Genomic DNA, 14,907 nt, shown 5'->3' with positions numbered 1-14,907 from the left:
ATGAGATGAACAGTTTGAACAGAATTGTAATCCCTAGTGAAACAGAAGCAGTAATTAAAATCTTCTGACCCCCACGAACAAAAAATCCTGTGGCCAAATGGATTCAGCACAGAAATGGCAACATATGTAAACAAATAAACATAATCCACACATAAATAGTCTAAAAGACCAAAACCACATGATCATCTCATTAGCTGAAGGAAAAGGCCTTTGCAAAATCCAATATCACTCCATAATAAAAATCCTGGAGAGACTATGGTTATAAGAAACAATTCTCAACATAACGAAAGCAATTTACAGAAAGCCAACAGTCAGCATCCTAAATAGAAAATCAAAGCATTTCCACTAATATAAGAAATAAGGCAAGATTGTCTACTCGCTCCATATCTATTCAAAATAGTATTTTCAGTCTTAGCTCGATAAATAACACAACTGAAGGAGATCATGGGGGATACAAATAGCAAGGGAAAAACAGAAAAAATATCTTTATCTGTAGATGATACAATTTTTATATATATAAAAAGACCCCAAATACTCCACCAGGAAACGCTTATGACTGATAAATACTTTTAGCAAAGTAGTTAACTTATCTAATTAACACACAAACATATAAGCAGAAGCCTTCCTGTAACCAAATGAAAAGCATATTAATAAAGAAATGAAATAAATAGTACTATTAACAACAGTCTCTAAAACATATCTTGGGATAACTCTAACCAGACGAGTGAAAGACTCGTATAATGATAAAAACTTTAAGACATTTGTTTTAGACAGAGAGCAGTGACCAGAATGTGAACTGAGTAAATAAATAAATTCATGGAAAAATTAACTTAAAGGTCAAAAATAAGTAAACAAATAAATTTTCTTAGAAAAGGGGAAAAAATAAAACAGTTCAAAGACTCTTAAAACCAAAAGTCTCTTCCAAATTCATATTCTCAATTGTGGGTTCCAGTAAAATCAAAAATGAGTTAAATGCTTCAAGGGGGAAGAGCCAGGACACAGTCACAATCTTAACAAAGAAAAATTAAACTCCAAAATATGTAAATAAGTCAATGCCCAGTTATCAGAAAATTCACTCACAATGTTCTGGGCTCCTCTGGGGGCATGGGTCACTTCTCCAGCTCTGCCCTCTGCAGCACACACCGCTAGTCTTCTAGGCTGTGACTGGCTCCAATTCACTGCTGCTGTTGTTCTTAGTGGTCATCCTATGTTAGTAACATCTCCAAAACTTCTGGGGTCCCTTGATAAAACTGGGCTGCTATTGCACGAATAGCTTCTCTTTAGGGAGGGATTCCATCCCTGCCACACTGTACCAAGTCTCAGCTGCTCTACATAGCCCCTTCATGTCTTCAAAAGCCCACCTCAGAGACTATTACACTACCAAGCTTATCTGTCAGCATCAGGACTAATGTTGACCACTTCTAGAACACTTCTGCATGCTGACTCTAATAAAACACTGCCATGAAAACTTCACTTCAATAATGCTGGTCTCTTCTTAATCACAGATGATTCTTTCAGCCCTAGCTGACCAGACACCACAGATTCTTCCCTCAAAAGAGTCTTTCCTTCCCTCTCAAACTCCACAAGCAAGACCTTCATCTCCTGCACTGCTCTTAACATTCTCATCGTCCAGGCACTGAAAGAACAGCTCACTAAGCTCTCAACAGTCTTTTTTTTTTAGCTCAAAGTTCCAAAGTCCTTCCACAATCCTCCCCCAAACAACAAGGTCAGGTCTCTCACAGTAGTATCTCATTGTCCTGGAACTAGCTTCTCTTAGTTCAGGTTTCTATTCCTGCTATAAAATAACCATAACCCAAAAGCAAGTTGAGGAGAAAATATTTCATTAGTCTTGCACTTCCATCTTGTAAACCATCATTGAAGGAAGCCAGGATAGGAGTTCAAACATAGCAGGAACCTAAAGGCAAGAGCTGCTGCAGAGGCCATGGAATGGTGTAGCTTACTGGCTTGCTTGGTTATTGTGGCTTGATTAGCCTGTTCTATTAGAGAACCCAGGACCAACAACCCAGGAATAGCACTGCACACAATGGGCTAGGAAAATACCAAACAGCCAAATCTTTGGAAACATTTTATCAATTGAAGTTCCCTCCTTTCAGATGACTCTATATTGTTTCAAATTAACATAAAATTACTCAGGACAACATTAATTTAAAAAAATGCAGAAAATAGAAAGCTCTCCCATGCTCATGGATCAACAAGATTAATATGAAAATGGTCATTCTACCCAAAAAAAGCTACAGATTCTATACAATCCCCATCAAAATTCTAACACAATTCTTCACAGAAATTGAAAAAAAACTTCATATAGAAACCCCAGAGAGAGAATAGCTAGAAACAATCTTGAATATTAAAAGAACTGATAAAGTTATCACCATACCAGATTTCAAGTTTTACTACAAAGCAATAGTAATAAAACAGTATGACATTCACATAAAGACAGACACATTGACCAATGGAATATAATTAAAGATGGAGACGTAATTCCACATACCAATGGACACATGATTCTTGACAAATGAGCACAAATTACTTAATGGAGAAAAGATAACATCTTCAACAAATGGTTCTGGTCAATCAAGGTGGCTGCATTTACAAGAATGCTAATCAATTCACCTCTATCATTCTACACAAAACTCATCTCTAATATATTCTACATAGTACCACACTGTCATATACATAACTAAGGCCTCAACATTAGACCAGATACTCTGAACCTTGTAGAAGAGAAAGTAGTAAATAATCTTGAACACATTAGCACAAAAAGGGGCTTTATGAACAGGATACCAAAAACATATGTTTTAAGGCCAAAAGTTAATAAATGGGACCTCATGATACTAAAATATTCTGTATCTGTATAGTAAAGGACACTATCATTCAAGAAAAGTGACTGGCTATGGAATGGGAATAAAATCTATCCATGTGTTAGTAGAATATATAAAGACCTTTTAAAAATCCTGAACATCAAGAAAACAAATAACCCAATTTAAAAATGGGATATAGAACTAAACAGAGTACACTCAAAAACTGAAATGCAAATGGCTGAGAAACACTTTTAAAATGTTCAACATCATTAGCCTCAGAGAAATGCAAATTAAACCCACTCAGAGATTCAGAGATTTCATCTTACCCCAATCAAAACAAGCACATTGTGTGTGTATGTATATATACGTATACATATACACATACACACACATACGCATACGCATACTCATACATATACATATAATATCAGCACATGTAAGCATGGATGCGGACAAGCTGCCATAGCCCCTATGGATATCAATGGGGGTTCCTCAAAAAGCTTAAATGTATATAGAATAAGATCTATATATATCACTCTTGCACATTCACCCAAAGGACTTTACATTTTACTAGAGAGATACTTGCTAGTCCATGTTCATTACTGCTCTATTCATAATAGACAGAAATTGGAAACAACCTAAAAGTCCTTCAGCCAATAAACATAATAGTGAAAATGTGGTACATTTATCCAATGAAATGATATTCCACTGTTTAGAAACACATGATAAATTATGGAATTTGCAGGTCAATGGATGGAGCTAGAAAAAAATGGTCCTGAAAGAAGTAACTCAGACCCAAAGGGAAAAATGTTGTATGTTTTCTCTTACATGTAGATGCTTCCTTTAGATGCGTGTGTTTCCATTGGAATAACTACAGAAGTTGGATAGCTGGTGGGCGGAAGAGATCATCCAAGGACAGGGAAATCCGATGTGGTGGCTTTATGAAGAGACAAAGAGGAAACGAGAATGGGACGATTAAATTGGGAGGAGTGGGAACTAAATAAGATGGCACAGCAAAGGAGGTAATATGGGCAGGGACGAGCAATGCTAAAGGCCTTTTGAACAGCCATATGAAAACTCACTGATATCGACCCTTTCTAAAGTACACATATATGTAAAACTCCATTAAATGGAGTTGTACTATAAGGAAGGAGATGAGTCAAGTAGACATCTTATGCCACCAAGTAAAACCCACAGTACTAGGAATGATATAATTCTTCATCACTATTGGCCAAAAGGGTCTCAAAGAACTCCCCAAATATCATAGGATATCTTGATCAAAGCCCATCTCAAGGCTTAGGGATCTAAATGGAAGAGGAAGAAGAAAGAGTGTAAAAGCCAGAGGTACTGGTCCTTCCAAGGGTACAACATCTTCCAGACACAACAGGGCTGATACACATTGAACTCACAGAGACTGTGACAGCATGCACAGGACATGTGACAACCAAACAAAATTCCAGCACTGAGAAGGGAAAGTGAGCATAAAGTTCTACTCCTAACCAGGAAACTATTTGCATCTAGTACTAGTTTCTCTCTAACAAAATCAACGGGTATATCACCCATACTCCAGGAAATATGCCCCATGCACGGAAGTGGTTAGCCAATATTATATGGACTCCATGTCTTCTGAACATCTTTTGTTTTGTTTGGGTTTTTTCCTTTTTTATCTTATTGGCTTTGTGGAGTGCTTTTTTTTTTTTAATTTTTGTTCTTTTTGTTTTTGGAGAGGGGGGAACATGAAGTTGTGTGGTTAAGGAGGGATGATCTGGAAGAAGTTGGGGAAAGAGAAAAAGTATGACTCAAATATATTGTATGGGGAAAAAAATCCAAATGAAGATAGGGCAGATAGTATGTTGTGGTGAGGTTTAATCAATTATAATCTTCTGGAATGTCTTGTGGGCATATTGGCTTCTGCTAGGAGGCATTGTTCACACGCTGACGAGATGACAATTCTTATAGAAGCCAAGAATCCTTGAAGAATGTGGTCAGAGGGGGCACACCCACACTCTGCAGACCATGAGCCTTCCCAGTTTAAGCACTCCAAAACCAACTCAAATGTGCTCAGTCTCCCTAAGCCACTTGACTTTTCTTAAACACAATGAGGAGGCTTGTGTTTTGAGCCCTGTCACCTAGAATTCATTACCCCCTTCTGTAAAGAGTGATAAATCTAGACAGAAAATATAAGGGGCTTGTTTTCAGGAGATTATTAGCATCCCTGATTCCTTTTTTAAAAAAAATTCTTTTCATTTTTAATATGTGTGTCTGCAGTGGGGTATATGCACATGAGTGCAGTTGTCTGCAGAACCCAGAGAAGGCACTGGGTCTCCTGGCATTGGAGTAACAAGTGGTTTTGAGCCACCCAATATGGGTAATGGAAGCCAGATTCCAGTCCTGTACTAGAGTGGTATGCACTTGTAATTGCTGAGGCATCTCTCCAGACTCTTGAGATTCTGGAGTTAAGGAGGATGCATGCAGTAAGCTCTGTGTTCACTGGCATGTTCTCCTGGAGTCACTTCCCAACAGCATTACTATCCATAAAAGAAAAACTCAAGATGTAAACCATTTCTCCTCAATGCTATAAACAGAGATGAAAGCTCAGGGTCACTGTCCTGGTTTATTTTCTATTGTTCTAACAGAGCGTTCCGACCAGAGTAACCTGCAGACGGAAAGAAAGGCTTGTTTGGCTCACACTTCCATGCCCCCAGTCCATCACTGAGAAAAGTCAGAGAAGAGTCTCAAGAAGAAACTGGTGCAAGCAACCGAAATTGAGTCAGTGGAAGAATGCTTTTACTGGCCTGCTTCCTGTGGCTTCTATACAATCAAGACCATATGCCCAGTGGTCCCCCAGTGGGCTGGACCCTCCAACATCAATCAAAGAAATATTCCCTCAACATATGTCTGCAAGCTATTCTGATAGAGGCAATTCCTCACTTGAAGTCCTCTTTTCCCAGGTCCAGCCTGTATCAAATTGACAAAAGTAGCCTTCACAGACTCCAATTCAAATGGGAGTCCACCAGAGGACATGAGAAAGGATGGAAGTCATGGGTTAGGTAAGCAAAGAGAGTAGTAAGAGATGGGGGTGCAGAGGGGCTTGCTGTAAGACAGCAGCCAAAGCTCAGGCTGTGAATGCATTGATCACACCCACTGTGACCTTGTCGGGGAAAGAAAACCATTAAGTCTTAGAGCGGAATGGAGACTTGAGAATGCATAAGACTGGGAGACATTTGGGCCTTAGTCCCATCCAGAAGAGAAAGATACTGTTAGCATTCTTAGCCTGCAACTAAACACCGAAGAAGTCATTACTTAGGAACAAGATGCAATGACTAGCTATGGGATCAGCCAACTATGTCTGGCCCATTACCTGATCATCTGGTTTTGTAAATCAAATTTGGCTGGTACATAGGTGTGCTGGCTGGCTTTGTGTGTCAACTTGACACAAGCTGGAGTTATCACAGAGAAATGAGCTTCAGTTGAGGAAGTGCCTCCATGAGATCCAACTGTGGGGCATTTCCTCAATTAGTGATCAAGGAGGGAGGGTCCCTTGTGGGTGGTACCATCTCTGGGCTGGTATTCTTGGGTTCTATAAGAGAAAGCTGAGCAAGCCAGTAAGAAACATCCCTCCATGGTCTCTGCATCAGCTCCTGCCTCCTGACCTGCTTGAGTTCCAGTCCTGACTTCCTTTGGTGATGAACAACTGTGTGGAAGTGTAAGCTGAATAAACCCTTTCCTGCCCAACTTGCTTCTTGATCATGATGTTTATGCAGGAATAGAAACCCTGACTAAGACAACAGGCAAGCCTCTTTGCTTACATGTCTCTAGGGCTGGTGTCATGTTACAGTGAAAGAACTGACTAGTTAAACAGGGAAACTCACCTGGAGCCCAAAATATTTACCACTAGGCCTTGAAGAACAATCAGGAAAATGACACCTAAAGTAAATCATACTCCATGGTGTCACAATTGAACCTAAAGCAAAAGTTCATCGGGCTCAAGGAGAACCTGTGAGGCATACTCTGTCTCACAGGTATAACCTCCTGGAAGGAAGGACAGTCTCCTCTGGAAACCAGAAAACACTGAACATGTCCAGGGCGTGATGGCACATGCTTATAATCCTAACACTCTGGAGGGTGAGGTAGGAGGATCACAGTCTGACCAACCTGAGCTGAGTAGTGAGTCTCTTTGTCTCAGACAAACAAAACAAAACAAAACAAAGGAATTCAGAAAAGAAGGAAAATGTGGCTCATTAGCACTCTTGGGAGGAAACAGATGCTATAAAGAAGCCCAGGGTCTCCCATGGGATGAAAATTGTGGGCACCAGCTTTAAAAGAGATTTAAGTTTGATGTTTCCGTTTGTCAAGAGCTTTGAGGAATATGAAGTCTGAATGAACAAATAGTCAATACAATGTCACAAGAAACAACTGAACTTCTGGAGATGAAAAAAAATCATGGAGCTAGAGGTTTTAATAGGATAGAAGACTGGTTTAGAAGGGAGAAAGAGAGAGAGGGAGAGAGAGAGAGAGAGAGAGAGAGAGAGAGAGAGAGAGAGAGAGAGAGAGAGAGAGAGAGAGAGAGAGAGAGAGAGAGAGAGAATTAGATCTAAATTGAAGAACAGAGGAAACCAAACAAACTCATTAAGCAAAGCAAGCAGGGACTAGGCAGTCAGACTGCTCAGTGGTTAACAAAGTGCACTGTTCTTACAGAGGACCTGGGTTCAGTTCCCAGCACTTACTTGGTGGCTCCTACCCACCTGTAACTTCCAGAGAACCCAACAGCCTCTTCTGGCCTCCATGGACACTGTATAGATGTGGTTTACTCACATGCATACAGGCAAACATTAACACATATAAAATATAAATAAAGAAATCTTTAAAAAGGAATAGAGAAGAACAACAGAACCTTAACAACTTGTGGGAAAAACTTCAAGGTATTCTAAATGATAACTTGAAAGGAAAATGCAGCATAGGAATCATGAAAAACAATGAAGTAACATGTACACCGTCCAGATGTGGTTACATACACATGTTGTGCCAGCGATTGGGAGGGGGAGCCAGAAGGATCAGAAGTTGAAGGTCCGTGTTGGCTATACTGCAAGTTCAAAGCCAGCCTGGGCTACCCAAGAACACATTCCGCCCCCCCCAAAAAAAAGTTCAAATATTTTTCCATCCTGGTAAAAAATACCCATCTCCACATCAAGGAAGCTGAGAAAACAAGATAACTACAATCCAGAACAAATTTTACCATAAACGAGATTAGTGAAGAAAATTGACTACTTACCAAGCACCTATAATGAAATTATCATAGATATGATCTATGCTTGCAGGATAAACAGATAAGAGAAATAACAAACAGACAGATATCCCCAATTTAGTACTCCCAGTGCCTAAATTAAGTTCAAGATTGGTGTGAACGGTCCTTGAGTCATCTCCAACAGTGGCAGCCAAGAAAGGAAAACAGAAAGACAGAAGCTACATAAAGCCCTTTAATGGGATTTGCCCAGAAAACTTGGCATTTCGGATAGCAATAAGTCAAAGGCTTTGGTACTCCATTCCAGTAGACCAAAACCAGTATCTTTCAGACATATCATATGAACGATAATGTCTTCGACATTCTTTAGCTTTAATTTAATTGTAAAGAAATGTGGGACAGTGTTCTGTTCCAGGCAGAGGGGAATAATCAGTGTGCTACTCCATCCAATAAAAACAACCCAACATGAGGCCTAAAAGCCTGAATACCTCCATTTTCTCAGTTTATCCCGCTCTCTTTAAAGATGTGGCATTAATCAAATTTTACCCCCAAAGCAGGATATACTTGCTCCTTCTGTTGGAGCTAGGTCTCCAAGACCTGGGGGGAAAGAAAGAACACAAGACCCCGGGGCATGGTCAAATCATAGGAATCCAGCATCCCCTCCAGTGATATACAGTCTTATTACAGGGAGTCAACTGAGTTGTGATAAACAGGGGAGAGGGGAACAGGAGGGGGAGGGAAAGAGGGTAGAGGGGGAAGTGGAGGGAGGGTGAGAGGGAGAGTGACAGGGAGAGGGAGAGAAAGAGGGAGAAGGAGGAGAGGGAGAGGGAGAGAGCGCCCTGCAGTCAAGTTCAGTAGAATTCAGAACTCCCTTATCTTATGTGGCTCTGAGTATTTCAGGTCAGGACCCCACTGACTTTGGACCCGGACATCTTTCAGAAGCATGGCTCTGTACCTGGTCTGGAGGAAAGCTTTCCTTTGGCCACTTCCAAGGCTCATTGTTCGACAGAGCATACATCGTTCTTTACTGCCCCTGTGATCTTCCCTCTCTACAGTTCCAGGCTAGCCTGCATGTTCCTGCCCTTATTTTGTTCATTGATTCATTTCGTTACCTATAATCTGAAAGCTATAGAGAACAGGTTTTTCTTTTTTTTTTTTAATCAGATATTTTCTTCTTTTACATTTCAAATGTTAGCCCCTTTCCCGAATCCCACCCCTAGAATCCCCCTATTTCATCCCCTTCCCCCTGCTTCTATGAGGGTGTTCCCCCACCCATCCATGCACGCCCACTTCCCTGCCCTGGCATTCCCCTACACTGGGGCATTGAGCCTTCACAGGACCAAAGGCCTCTCCTCCCATTGATGCCCAACAATGCCATCCTCTGCTACATATGTGGCTGGAGCCATGGGTCCCTCCATGTGTACTCTTTGGTTGGCAGTTTAGTCCCTGGGAGCTCTGGGGGGTCTGGTTAGTTGATATCGTTCTTCCTATGAGGTTACAAACCCCTTCAGCTCCTTCAGTCCTTTCTCTAGCTCCTCTATTGGGGACCCTGTGCTCAATCCAATGGTTGGCTGCGAGCATCCACCTCTGTATTTGTCAGGCTCTGGCAGAGCCTCTCAGGAGACAGTTATATCAGGCTTCTACCAGCAAGCACTTCCTGGCACCCACAATAGTGTCTGGTTTTGGATAGATCCCCAGGTGGGGCAGTCTCTTGCTGGTCTTTCCTTCAGTCTCTGCTCCACACTTTGTTTCCATATTTCATCCTGTAAGTATTTTGTTCCCCCTTCCAAGAAGGACCAAAGCATCCACACTTTGGCCTTCCTTCTTCTTGAGCTTCATGTGGTCTGTGAAGAGCACAGTTTAATAAGTTGTGAGCTTTCCCCCTTGGGAGGAAATGGTGCTCTACCCTATGGTGGCTTCCATGCACCATAAAGAGACTCAAGGAAATCTATTCCAGAAAGCTACTGGATTTGAATTAAATGCATACGCAACTGGAAAGAGAGAAAGGGGAAGCAAAAGCATTAGGTTTTCAAGGAATAGTTTCTGATCTGGATTGTTCACCAACACAGATGGGACAACAATCTCCTTAAGGGGATGTGACTCAGGAAAGGATGGCTAGGGGTGGGCAGAGGACCAGAAAAGAAGCAGTCTGGGTAGGAGACCCCCTGTGGTTGGTCAGGCTCGGTTACTAAGTCTCAGGAAACCCTGAAATATTTCTGCTGGAAATTAAGCTGAGATTTGAAACTAATGAGGGGGCCCGTGTATACAAGAGTATTGGACAGCATGTGCAGCTAATTATTTCATCCGGAGGGGTCGAGGGGACCTTGGGACATTCCCACGCAGCCTGTAAACTAGGGAAATTAATTCTAAGCTTGGAGGGGGGGAAAATTAAGATACCGCCATAAAAGCACAGAGATTAAATCGTTTCTCCTCACCTTCTGAGAAGGTTACACCAAGGTCAGGAATGCTCGGTCACAATTAATGTCAATCTGGCCCTATTGTAAATATTTGGCTGGGAACAAAAAGACTGCTGTCACCTGGCCAATCCCAGACTCCGATATATTTCGTCTGGAAATTCAGTGTGCTTTGGTGCCGTTTCGCTTTCAGGAGGACATTCTTTCCCAAGGAGGGGGTGGGAGGAGGCAGCATATGTTATCAAGAACTGTGATAGCTACAATTCACATGGCGAGACTTAGACACTACTATGTGCAAAGTCCGCTCACTATAGGAAATGCTGGGTGGGAGGGGAAGCTGTGAGGGTCAGAAGGTGAGAGATGTAAAGATAAGGGGAAACAGAGTTGCTTTGAAGGAAGGCCAAGTCAGGTGATGTCTCTAAAGCAAACAGAATCTCTCAGAGGGAAAAAGAAACGTTTAAAATCTAGTAATTATCCTGGCTGCTACTTTGTCAAATCAACCTGAGTCTTACTGCAGGTGGGTGGAAGTTAAAACCCAAATGCATGAAAACTCTGAGTTCCATCTGCAGGCTGCTTGGCTGAGCACAGGCACCTGTTAAGCCCCCGTTGCAGACACTGGTTTCATTAAATATCTACTTTAGTCTCTTTTATTAGTATTTTAAAACCTAATTTTGACAAGTTCATACATACATATTGTGACCATATGCATTCCCGAGAGCCTTCCTTATCCTCTCCCATGCCAGCAGTCCCTCTCTCTTCTTCCTGACATTGGCTTCCTCCTACTTTCACGCTGTGTCTGTATGCATGTGCATGTGCATATTTGTGCCTGTGTGCATGTGCGTGCCTGTGCACGTGCGCATGAGTGCATGCATGGGTGTGTGCGTGCATAAATAGTAGGAGTGTATATGTGGGGTGTGTGTGTGTGTGTGTGTGTGTGTGTGTTATGTTCGTGTGCACAGATCCTTTTATGACAGGGTTTCTTGGCTTCTGATTCTCCTGCCTCCACCCACCTTTGGGATGACAGGTGGACCCCAGCTGGGATTATATGGTGCTGGAGAACAAATGCAGGGTTGGTATTCTGCACTTGAATTATAATCTCTCCCCTTATCTAATTTATAAGGAATCAAACATCTGGGAATGTAGCACAAACTAAATAAGCATTAACATGATTTAAAAAAAAAAAAAGCCTAAAGCAGACTATGACCGGTAACAATGCTACAATTACTCAACAATCTTAAAAAACTTATTGATCTTTTAGAATGTGATATAGTATATTTAATCACATTCATTCTCTCTCCCAACTCCTCCCAGACCCAACCCACCATCTCTTTCTCTTTCTCTCCTTCTCTCTTTCCTCTCTTCTTCAACCCATACTTTCTATTTGTGTGGCTCAAACACTCTTGGGCACAAACTCACCCCTCTAGACCAGTGGTTCTCAACCTTGCTAATGCCATGACCTTTCAATACAGTTGTAATAACCTCTAACTATAAAATTATTTTCATTGCTATGTCACAGCTGTAATTTTGCTAGTGTCCAGAATTATAATGTAAAGATGTGTTTCCCAGTAGTCTTTGTGTAAGGGCTGTTTGACCATTCCCTAAAGGGGTTGTGACCCACAGATTGAGAATTCTGCCCTAGTATGTGGTTGACCCACAGAGGGTAACATCCTTAAAGAAAACTGACTTTCTCCCAGCAGCTATGAAATACTGATAACTCCTCAGCTAGGGTGCAATGTTGAATCTTCCTGTCTACCCTGGAACTTGTGTCTAGCCGGAGCTTGCACAGGTCCTGTGGGGACTGTCACAAACCTATGAGATTGCATGTATAGTTCCCCTGCTGGGACTGAAAAGAGCTATTCCTTTGTAGCCATCTGCTACTTTGTCTCTTATCATCTTCTTGTCCCCTCTTCCATGATGATCCTTGAACTCAGGGGGAGAGGTGTGAAAGAATAAGAGACTTCGGAGTGCTCAGCTCCAAGTGGGACCTCCACATCAGGAAATACTGTGAGAGTGGAAATGAATGTACCCTCTACCACATGCAGGTGGAAAAGCAAGTGTACCGAGGTCCGGTGTTAAAATTCAGTCAACATGGTGTCACACTTTCTATTAAAAAGGGAGAAAGAAAATGTGTATTTAGTTTGTGGAGATCCTGTAGTCACAATCCAAACAAATTCTGACAATGAAATATCACAGCTTAGCGGACAGGAGACAGTAAATGAGCGGCTGTAACCATCCACATACTAATGAAAATCTATGAAGAATCTATGAAGAATGAAATTGGAAAAATCATATCTATTCTTCGTGTCATAAAGGTATCTCTCCCAGTTCTTAAGAATGTAAAAGCCATAGCCTGGGATAGGGAGACAAGTATGTAATCCTAACATTTGAGAGAATAACACAGGAGGAGCACTAAGAGTTAAATACAAAGTTGGGATGAATACGTAGTATTTCAGAATAAATTCACAAAGGCTGGCAGGATGGCTCAGAAGGTAAGAGCGCTTGCTTCCAAGCCTGAGGATTGAGTTTAATCTACAGGTCCTGCGTGGTAGAAGAGAGAAGAATCTTCCATGTTGTCATCTGACCTCCAAACATATGCTACGGTATTCACATGAACCACATACATACTACATACATACGTATATCCATACATACATAATACACAGACACACACTTATGTATATAAAGTAAAAGCCATTTTTAGCTTGGAGTTAGACAAAAACAGGCTCTGGGGCCAGTTTTGTGCAAAGACCTATGTTTTCCAGATACAGAGAGTAGAGCATAGAGTTGAGTGTTGCTGTTCCTGGACCCACTAGCAATGGTGTGGCCCTTAGCAGCTGGGAATTGTCTGCTTTCTGTACACTTCACTTTTTTGACAGCAGCTAAATTTCAACTATGGATCCTTGGGTTGAGCATGAAGACCACTGTGAGCAACTTGAGTAACTAACGCCACTGTGATACACTAGGCATTTGCACTTTGGGGTGAACCTGTAACTGTGAAGGCAAACCCTGCCATCCTTAAAGGCTGTCCCTGCCATTGCTGCAGAGAACATCTGATTTGCAGAACAATGTAAATCCAAGCTTTGCCTGCCAGAACTTCGTGTACATCATGTTAACATCAGGTTTATATTAAACATTTACATTAAGGATTGGACTGTTAGACTGGAAGAATAAATTGCTTGCATATGCTGAAGCCACTGAAGGAAGAGCACCCGTCCCCCGCCCCCAACTTTCTGCGCTTGTGGTTCTGGGTGTCTGCAGAAGCATGATCAGACAGAAGCCATCAGAGCAATTAGAAACTGAGCCCTCACAAAGGTGGGTGAGACCTGATTCAGGATCCACATTGAAGTTAAGAAGTCTCAGTTTATTCAGCCTGTGTCCTTGTGTAGCAATTCTTCTGAATTAAAATATTCTATCTAGAAGAGAAGCTCTCAGTAAGACTCGGGAAGTCATCAACTCACAAGCCTCAGGAAGTCCCTGAGTCTAAATTGAGTCTAAATTTATTAGATTCACAAAGCTCCTTCCTCTTCAAGGTTATATAAGCAATAAGGACTGCTGAAGAGAGGAGACTCTGAGACCTGTTGAAATGCCAGCAAGCCACACAGGAAGCTCCAAGGTTCCAGCTTTCTTTGTCAGCCATGCTGGGAAAGGCTTTCAGTGATGCAGCTATCTTTGAGTCAGCCACACTCCTGACCATTGCTTCTACCCCATACTCTTGAAAGTAACCATTAACAAACTCATTGATTCACCACGTTGGACTTTGGTGGTATGGTTACTTTGGTCTGTCGTAGAGTTCCAATCTGGGGTACATAGGTATTTGATCATGTCTCACAAAGAACAGTGTCACATGACAGTCCTTCAATTTTCAGGAACTCTATGCTCTAACCTGCCAACCCACATACCCTTATGGATTTCTTACACCAGGAATTACTGCTTCTGCTCAACATTTTGAACCAGGGCCTTTCTCCCCAGCACCAGCCTTTCCCTCCACACACACATGGTTGTTCACATTTTGCCTCTTTGAGTCACTTATGTCATGGCAACAATGGATGATGCAGAGTTTGGCTGTGGAGGTTACATATTATGCAACAAGGCTGTTAGGAATGTGGTGCTAAGTCAAGTCTCCCGGGAACATCACTGTTCTTCCCCAGAGAACTCAGATCTGTGGATAGAGAAACAACTACGAAGCAAATATGTGAGTCTGAGGCTCGCCTGCATATCTTCTCCCTGCCACAAATGCAAAGGCGAGGCCAGTTAACAGTTGCCCAGTCCACTGTTAGCAAGCACACGGTCTGTGGAAGAAAAAAAAATGTTTTTGTGGGGGAGGAAAACACACACAGACACACACACACACCACTATGGACTCCAAGTGAAGTGGCTGGACGGGAGCAACACTGGTCAAGAGTATGATTCATTAGGTCTTGTCTGAGTGTCA

Source organism: Apodemus sylvaticus, chromosome 10 (genome assembly GCF_947179515.1).
Source record: "Apodemus sylvaticus chromosome 10, mApoSyl1.1, whole genome shotgun sequence".
In the NCBI taxonomy this organism is placed as follows: Eukaryota; Metazoa; Chordata; class Mammalia; order Rodentia; family Muridae; genus Apodemus; species Apodemus sylvaticus.
This window is presented reverse-complemented; position numbering follows the sequence as displayed.